This window comes from Schistocerca serialis, chromosome 1, assembly GCF_023864345.2.
Source record: "Schistocerca serialis cubense isolate TAMUIC-IGC-003099 chromosome 1, iqSchSeri2.2, whole genome shotgun sequence".
Taxonomy (NCBI): domain Eukaryota; kingdom Metazoa; phylum Arthropoda; class Insecta; order Orthoptera; family Acrididae; genus Schistocerca; species Schistocerca serialis.
The window spans coordinates 113,004,953-113,015,532 of NC_064638.1; positions in this window are offsets into that span (position 1 = coordinate 113,004,953).

Genomic DNA, 10,580 nt, shown 5'->3' on the forward strand with positions numbered 1-10,580 from the left:
CGTGGAGAACGAAGAGCCGCTGCCGCGGCGTATTTAAACGACTTACAATATAGTCGAGCATACCGCAAGGAAGCGGTAAAATAATAGTAAAAATAATATTATTTCTTTTAGCTCCCAGACTGGCAGTGAAGATCAGCAGATTTTATGATGTGTTGCAGATTGACGCGGGCTGCTGATAGGATATAATTTACAGTGCAAATAATTTAATGTACCTTCAGAATCTGATAGGAATCTTGCTGTGCTCCGTTCTGATCTGGCAAACTTTATAGTGACAACGTATTTTTTAATGAGAGTCTCATGTTCTTGGGCTAGTCGTGGTATGAAATAGCATTTTAACGAGAAATAAAATCCACTGCGAACTTGTGTTTTTGAACGATCACACGAACTGTAACATCAGTGTTCATAACAAAGTAATTTCAACTTTTAATCACTATGAAGTAGGGAAGATATATTGATTCTTAGCATGAGTTGCAGTTGTGAAAAATCGTTCCTTAAATTGTAGGCCAGATACAGAACAATAAGACTTCCATATATACATTTTATTCCGCTAAAAGGTAATGATGATAAAGAAAAGCAAAGCACAGCATTGCTAAAAGTATTTCACGTAACTCTTTTCGTAAATGTGTTGTTACAAAGAGAATAAAGAAACCAAAGAGCAACAATTTTACAATCCGCGAGAGAGTTGGACGTGAAACATTCTAGGTGTAAGATGGTGCCGGTCTGGCAAAATACGGCTTAACCATCCACACGTTATATGATTCATTCTAAAAAAAATAATAGAAGTCTACTTACCATAAAATTCCTTTACTGAAGAATTAACAATACCTTTCAGCTTTAACATGTGATACAGCACTTAAATGTGTAGAACTAAAAAATTAACAAATACAACACAAAACATAACCTCATGTCCCACAAGAACAGAAACAGTAGAAATTGCCAGAAACAGTTTGCAGTCTTTCATGTGATTCTCTTTCATGTGATTCAAAAATTGGTAACTAGATCAAAACAGAAGCCAGGCAACATGTATAATCAAGTAGACCATCCTCAAGGTACAGCACTCTCCCTTACCATACTTTTCTTTTTTTTAACCCAAAACCACTCTGAATAATAGTCTGCTGGGTTGATTCCTGACACAGCATCATGGCCTAATACTTTTTCTACATCAGATAGAAACATCATAATGCAAATAATTGAGTTCTAACTGGAACAAAATAAATAAATATCGACGGCAGGTGGTCTTGGACCTGTCAGACAAAAGAGGCGGCACTGCAAGTGACAGGCGAAGATCCAGGTTTGGTTCATGAGGAGGGTCGAAGTTTTTCACTGTCTGTCTCCTTCCCTCCCCTTACCCTCACCTCCAATTCCAAATTTAATTTGCTATCACCATCATATAATGTGCCACAGATACCTAATATTTTAATAATACTAAGAATAAAATACATAAAATGTTTAACCCTTACAATACCAACAAATTGTCATTAATATGTATTACAAAGGGAGGGGAGAGGAGGGTGTTACTTTATGCCAACCTTAAAAAATTTTCTTTTTAAAATTGGTTAATTGTCATTGACTTATATTAACAACAGAATTTCTTAAGAGTTGCTGATGTGTGATTGGGGCCCAGATATCAGATATTGAAAATATCTTATAGGAAACCAATGCATTTTCAGTAATGCGTAGTACCAATAGGAGGGGGGGGGGGGGGGGTACTTTGTGATCACAGAAGAAAAAAGTACAAATTTCGTCAATTATTGCTGACTTTTACTCACAAAATAATTTACAATGAGATATTGTAAAAAGTCACATCTAACACTGAGACCTAAATTTATCAGTTAAGTTTAACTGAAAAATTCAAAACATTTATAGAATATGGTAGAAGACATAATTGAAACCAATAAAGACTTTTTTGAGCAATTTAAAATATAAATTACCCCTGACTAGATCACAATATGGACAAAAGGTGAGAACAAAGCACCCTTCTCGGTATTTTAAGGGTCAAATGCAGTATAATCAAAACAATTTGTTTACATCAGTGGCTAGTACAGTGCTTTTATTATTTTGGGACAGTTCGTGATGCATGCCCCCTTCACTGCTTGCTTCATCTGGATATGTATCCGCTAAGTGAAGCTAACAATGAAAGTACCGTACCTAAATTGATTTCTCAGTGTCTTACACTTCTTCAACAGGACATGTGAAAATCTCGCTGAACGAAGTGCAGCACTGGAAATATCTGGAATTTTTCTAGGGTATTTGGAATCAAACAGTTTCAACCCGCTCACACAGCTTAACACACAACATGCTAGCCTGTGAGGCAGGGTGGTAAGCCATGTGTGGACTGAAATCGTGCAGCTCATAAACGACCATTGTTTTGGTACACTGACAAGCCTGAGTGTGGTTTTAGAGGATTTTCTGCATTCCTTTACACAATTCCAGGTTGTTCCCCAATTTCTGCCTCAGAAAATATGGTACACAAACAAATAATCTAACATGTAACACAAATATACATGATTCACAAACAGATGATGCACACAACTTTACACTTTACTTTGCATTTTACTTTACTCTTTACTTTTTATTTTACTTTTTAATTTAATTTTTACTGTACCTTTCACTCCTCCCTTCCTCTATCACCATACCCCACTCCTATCTCCCCTCCCCCTTCACATACCCCCCCTCCTCAACCTCCCCCCCCCATCTCACCTCCCCCCTTCCCCTTCCTCCCCTTACCCTCTCTAAGGGTTGCCTGACTACTGGTGTGGCCAGAAGTGCATCTGGCCACAGAATGAAAATAAAATAAAATCACCAGATCACGAAAAAAGTGGACGACAGGCTAAATGCTAGGAAAGAATGAGTTAGAATAAAATGGCTTTCCTAACAAATAAAATGAACAGGGTTCAAATTCCCCCCCCCCCCCCCCCCAGCATATCCACCTCATCCCCCTGGCCATTATGACTTCACCAATGGTCTTACTGCCCAATATGGATGTGGTTAATACCCAAGGTGTCCTGTAAATTATGCTCACAAAACATTGAGGAAGCATCCACTAATGGCCCCGTCTCCAACTTGCCTGATACAAAGAAGAGTTCTTTAGATGGTGTACCAATGAAGAGAACTGGAAATCCTTGAACAAGAACTGTAGTTCCAAATAATAATAATTTATTTCATTTTCTGATGGGGACAATAAGTTACAATTTTTACTTATGACTAGATCTTCAGAAACTACAACAGAAAGAACTACAGCTAAATTACAAACATGGATTTTAAAAATTGTATTTCTTCTTCTCCACAAAGCATTCTTCAAAATAAAAATAAAATAAAAATATGGTTCATACCCCTGAATCAGCTTATGGCACATGCACTGAAGCACCAAAGAAACTGGTAGAGACATACATATTCAAATACAGAGATTGTAAACAGACAGAATACAGCACTGTGGCCGGCAACGCCTATATAAGAAGACAAGTGTCTCATGCAGTTGTTAGATCAGCTACTGTGGCTACAATGCCAGGTTATCAAGATTTAAGTGAGTTTGAACGTGGTGCTACAGGCGGCGCACGAGTGACAGAACACAGCATCTCTGAAGTAGTGATGAAGTGGGAATTTTCCCATACAGCCATTTCATGAGTGTATCATGAATATCAGGAATTTGGTAAAACATCAACTCTCTGACATTGCTGCGGCCGGAAAAAAATCCTGCAAGAACAGGTCCAACAATGATTGAACAGAACCATTCAACGTGACAGAAGTGCAACCCTTCCACAAATTGCTGCAGATTTCAGTGCTAGGCCATCAACATGTTTCAGTGTGCAAACCATTCAACGAAAATTCATCGAATGGGCTTTCGGAGCCAGAGGCCAACTCGTGTACTCTCGATGACTGCATGACACCAAGCTTTACACCTCGCCTGGACCCGTCAACATTGATATTGGACTGTTGATGACTTGAAACATGTTGCCTGGTCGGATGAGTCTCATTTCAAATTGTATCAAGCGGATGGACATGTACGGGTATGGAGACACCCTTGTGAATCCATGGACCGTGCATGTCAGCAGGGGACTGTTCAGTCTGGTGGAGGCTCTGTAATGGTGTGGGGCGTGTGCAATTGGAGTACTATGAGACCCTTGATAGATCTAGGTATGTCTCTGACAGGTGACATGTCCGTAAGCATCCTGTCTGATCACCTGCATCCATTCATGTCCCTTGTGCATTCTGATGGACTTGGGCAATTCCATCAGGACAATGCGACACCATACACATCCAGAATTGCTAGAGAGTGACTCCAGGAACACTCTTCTGAGTTTAACACTTCCACTGGGCATCAAGCTTCCCAGACATGAACATTATTGAGCGTATTTGGAATACCTTGCAATGTGCTCTTCAGAAAAGATCTCCACCCCCTTGTACTCTTATGGATTTATGGACAGCCCTTCAGGATTCATGGTTTCATTTCTCTCCAGCACTACTTCAGACATTAGTCAAGCCCATGCCACATCATGTTATGGCACTTCTGCATGCTCACAAGGGCCCTATATGATTTTAAGCTGGTGTAACAATTTCTTTGGCTCTTCAGTGTATAATGCACACAATAAGCATAGTCATACTAAAAGGCCAATATGCACATTTGTAGTTGACAAGGGCTGTACATAACTTCTCTTCTCACTCCTAGTGGTATGTGGGAATGTCCTCTATGCATGACTTACAAACATTAAAACAATGTTTTTTGTAATGACAGTTATACACCTACATCCATACTCTGCAAACCACTGTGAAGTGCAAGCAGAGGTTACTTCCCAGTGTACCAGTCATTAGTGTTTCTTTTCATTCCATTTACATATGGAGCACAAGAAGAGAGACTGCTGTTCTCCTGCTCCTCTGTTATTACTTTCATCCACTGTAAGCAACTGCTGCAGGGCCAATACATGGGGGGTTGTAGGGGGCGGTGTACTTAAAAGTAGCCTGCCTCCCCTTCAAATTTAAATGCAATATTTCGACTTCTGACATAGAACAAACAGCTAAAACAATGGACAGTTTTATGCAAAAATCAATTGTCAGAATTTCAGTGTATTTTGTCAGTGAAGTTAGATGTTTCTCTTTGTGGTCTGCAAAATGACTTTCTCCTTAGAAGAAAGAAATGAAATTGCAGAAGCATACGTGAAAACAGGTTCTATTAACCGGATCTAACAACATGTGATTTTTTTCTGTGGGGACACTTGAAGACCAAGGTCTACTAAACAAATCCACAGACAATACAGGAATTGAAAAACATCAGTTGTGAAGTTGCCATCATCAATATTCGAACTTTACACTGTACTCTCAGTGTATCTGTATATATCTTAGATGTGCACAGCTGTGTATTGATGTTGCTGGGGCTCACTTTCAACATCTTTGAGAAATACTTTTTTTACTGTTTTTCTATGTAAATAAATGGTAAACCCATTTCTGTAATTTCACTGCATCTCTTTTATACTTACATGGGCTACTTTTATCTGCACCACCCTGTAGTGTATCCCTAGATTCTTCAGCTGGGATTTGAAACTTTGTAAGCAGGCTTTCTCAGGGTACTCTGCACCAGTCTTCAAGCATCTGTCAGTAAAGTTTCCTCAGCATCTCCATCACTCTCTCCAATGGGTAACAAAAACCTCTAATCATTCATGCTGCCCTTCTCTGTATATGTTCAATAACCCCCAGTCAACCGTATTTTATGTGGGTCCCTCACACTTCAGCCATATTCTAAAATGGGTCACACAACTATTTTGAAGCGATTTCCCGTGTATATTGATTGTATTTCCTTAGTATTCTACCAAGGAACCATGGTCCCCAACAACTGACTCTATGTGATTATTCCATTTGATATTGTTATAAATTGTTCACCCAGGTATTTGTACGAGTTGACTGATTCCAATTGTGACTCGTTGATGTTGTGGTCATAGTATACTATTTTTTTTTCTTTGTGAAGTGCAGTACTTTACATACCTATACATTAAAGCAAATTACCAATATTTACATCATTTTCAAATCTTATCCAGAGACAACTGAATAGTTGTGTGGATTTTTTCAGACAATACTTAATTATTATTAACCATATCACCTGCAAAATGTCTGAGGTAATTATTAATATTGTCTGCAAGGTTATTATTATGTAACATGAACAGCAAGGATCTATCACACTTTCCTAGGAAACACCCGATGTTACTTCTATATCTTTCCATGACTCTCCAACTGAAATAACATGTTGCTTCTTTCTTGGCCACAAATCTGCAATGCAGTTGCAAATTTCACTTGATGTACCATCTGTCCATACTTTTTATAATAAGTGTAGGTGCAAAACTGAGTCAGGTGGTTTTCGGAAATAAAGAAATACTGTCTAGACAGTGGTACAGATATGGCCAATCTAGTGCAGCTCTAACCTTTAGAGACACACTATCTCACTTTGATCTCAGTCACTGATCTTTTCCAAGATTGTGCCTGTAATAAATGACCTTGAAATGATGATGTCATCATCCTTATCAATGGGAGACCACAACCCCTCCTGCCTCTCACCTTCCCCTCTTTATCAGTCACAGGGCAGTATTTTAAATCCAAGGTGGTGGAAGTTTCCAACTATGCAAAAGGACATCCATTTAAGCATTTAAATAAAACCATGTTTTATATAGAAATTACAGTAAACATCATTTTTAACACATGATTAAAAACATTTTTTTTTAAACATGCTAAATCTGACTACTATTTGGATGGACAGAGACAAACAGATGGACAAAAGGGCTCTGCAAAAATAGTGTTAAGCATTTGACAGATCCCCAAAACTTTACCTTTTAGTTATAGATCATATACACCGAGTATTGCAGAACCTTTACTCACTTTGCAGATGAAAGACAACATTATCTGTATCTTCCTCTTAACCACATAATTATGTAATTTTTCAATCTCTTGATTTATATGATCACTAAGATTATTCTTGTTGGTGTACTTCAGCTTAGCTTCCTTCCACAATTGGTTAACTTCTTGCTTGCACATGTTAGGGATTGTGGGCATTTGGCTTAACATATGCATTGTAGAAGTTTTGATAGAAATTCATGTCAAACACAATAACATTGGATTTATATGCACTGCAGAATATCATGACTGCTTCACTGACTGACATGCAGTGATTTGAACCAGTGCAGCAGGGAACTCCCCAATTTATGGAAAACCCTCACCTCCTTATATGGAAACAGATCAATTGTGTGCTCCCCCTCCTCTTTTCCCAACCATCAGAGCACAGTATTTAAATGATGTTCCAGATATGTAATAAAAATTATGGTAAATTCCACTTGAAAGTCAAATATATTCATTATTTCCACCAAGAAAAATTGTGTTAAGTTACATTATTTACATACAGACCAATTGTGTGCATTATAACCCAAACCCTTCCTCTTTCCAGCACAGTATTTACAATCCAAGAAAGTGGAAAAAGACGAGTTATGTTTTAAAACACACACCTCCATTTTAGTAAATGCTAATGATAAATGGTAAACAGTGAATGGTAAATGATAATTGCTAAATGCTAAACAGTAAACTCTAAATACCTATGGCATAATGCCTATTCATCACAGACCACCACTGATCACTCGAAGTATAATTACAGATCTCTACAAAAATTTATGATACAGTCAAGTTAATTTTATTTCTGTGAAAGTCAAAAATAACTGTATGCATATGCATACCTCTGGCATACTATAATTAAAAAAAATCCCAAGGTCAAAAAATATGCATCTGTAATGTACACATCTATCTCTGCAGTTCTTATATCAAAAATACAGTACATACCTGTGTTGTCTAGTAATCATTCCTTGTCTCTCACACAACTGTATCAAAATTGCCTTTTTATTTTAATATATTACTGATGAATAAAGAGAAAAACAACCAATATACAAAAATAATAATTTTATTAAATAAAATTTTTCACATGGAACTAATTACATTTTACATTTACAAGCAGCAGTTTCTTGCAGTTTGAAAAGATATCTGTAACATCCCTATTAAATAATCAAGATTTCACTGCTGTTATTGACATAAATGAAATCAGAACAGCACTGAATAGCATTTTGTGGGTAAAACCGTGTACATTATGAATAATAATGCATGGGAAATTCTGGTTGAGAATAATGAATTATTTAGAAATAAAGAGATCATTCACCAAAAGGCAGAAGTGCTGTGTCGTCAACAGATACACAAACAAAAGGTACAGAGCTTGGCTTTGCTAGCTTTCAGAATGAAATTCCTTTCTCAACCAGAGACATGCACGCACGCATGCACACACACACACGCGCACACACACACACACACACACACACACACACACACACACACACACACACACACACTCTCTATAGAGTGGTGGGTGGGGGGGACAGCACGTTAACTAACTTCCAACCTGGCCTCACCATCCTTTCCCAGGTCCCTCCCTAAGGCCAACAACCTTTCAGCAGAAGAAAGGACTGCCCTACACAACCTAAAAACGGATCCTGACCTGATCTTCCTCCAGCAGACAAAGGTTCCACCACTGTTGTGATGAACCGGGGTGACTACCTGGTGAAGCGCCTCCACCAGCTGCCCAACATCTCCACCTATGAGGTCTGCCAAAGTGATTCCATCTCAGAAATCCAACGTAACCTCCAATCCCTGCTGAAATCCTTAAGCCCTACGCAGAAAATCTCCCCCTGAATCCATCCCCCTGCTCATCCCGACAACAGCCCGCACACCCACCTTCTACACAGTCCCCAAAATCCACAGACCTAACAATCCTGGGTACCCCATTGTGGCTGGTTACAGACACCCACCGAAACAATCTTGGCCCTTGTTGACCAACATCTGCAACCAATTGTCCAAAACCTAGCCTCCCACATTAAAGATATCAATCACTTCCTGCACCTGCTTTCCACCATTCCCACACCCTTACCTTCTAGGTCCCTACTTGTCACTGTAGATGCAACCTCATTATACACCAACATCTCTCATGCCCATGGCCTTGTCGCAACTGAATGCTACTTCTCCCAATGCCCTGCAGGTTCTAAACCCACCACTTCATTCCACATACACCTAATCAACTACATCCTAACCCAAGGTGTTGAAGGGAAGGTATACAAACAAATTCATGGCACAATCATAGGCATCTGCATGACACCCTCCTATGCCCTCTTCATGGGCCACCTGGAGGAAACATCCTAGCTTCCTAAAACACCAAACCCCTGGTCTGGTTCAGGTTTATTGATGACATCTTTATAATCTGGACCCAGGACACCTTATTCTCATTCCTCCACAATTGCAACAGCTTCTCTCCCATCCACTTCACCTGGTCCTCCCTCCTAGATGTTGATCTCCTCCTCTCAGATGACTCCATCCACACCTCAGTGCACATTAAACCCACCAATTACCAACAGTACCTACACTTTGCCAGCTGACACCCCTTTCACACCAAAAAATCCCTTCCATACAGCCTGGAGACCTATTGCAGATGCATTTGCAGTGATGAGATCTCCCTTGCACAGTATGCTGAAGGCCTCACAAAGACCTTCACAGACAGGCAATACCCTCCAGACCTAATACACAAACAGATCTCCCATGCCATATCTCCACACACATCTGACCCTCACATCCATCCCAAGAACCAACCACGAATAAGTGTCCCCCTTGTCACCTAACACCACCTGGGACTGGAGTGACTGAACCACACCCTTTGTCAGGGCTTTGATTATCCTTTCATCATGACCTGAAATGAGGGATACCCTACCCAAGATACTTCCGTCCCCCACCAAAGTGGTGTTTGCTCCCCTCCCAACCTCCACATAATCTCAGTCCATCCCTATGCCACCCCTACCCCCAATCCTCTGCCACATACCCTTGGGGAAGATCCATATGCAAGACATGCCCTATCCACCCTCCCGGCATCTCCTACTCCAGGCACATCACAGGCTTATCCTATGCCATCAGAGGCCGGGCCACATGTGACAGCAGCCATGTTATACATGTTATATACCAGCTCTGCTGCAACCACTGCACAGCGTTTTAGATTGGAATGACAACCAACCAGCTGACAACCAGAATGAATGGCAACCATCAAACTGTTCCCAAAGACAAGCTGGACCAACCACAGCAGAGCACAACAAGTGAGATTTCAATGGTTGCTTTACAGCCCACGAGCCTGTGCCATCTGGATCGCTCCCCGCACAACCACCAGCTTTTCTGAGCTGCACATCCTTTGTTCCCGTAACTTCCCTGGCCTAAACCTACAATAACTCGCTGTCCCCAAACCCCTACCCAATAGTGTGTGTGTGTGTGTGTGTGTGTGTGTGTGTGTGTGTGTGTGTGTGCGCGCGCCCGCGCGCATGTGTTTCCGGTACAGCTAGGGAAAGGAATTTCATTCCGAAAGCCAGCAAAGCAAAGCTTTGTATCTTTTGTTTGGGTATCTGTCGACAAAGCAAAGCTTCTGCCTTTCAGTAAGTCGTCTGTTTACTCCTAAATAATACATTATGAATAATATATATTTACTGTAGTGATTGACCACTTCTTATGCTGAAACAGAAAAAGTTCTGCGTAATAAA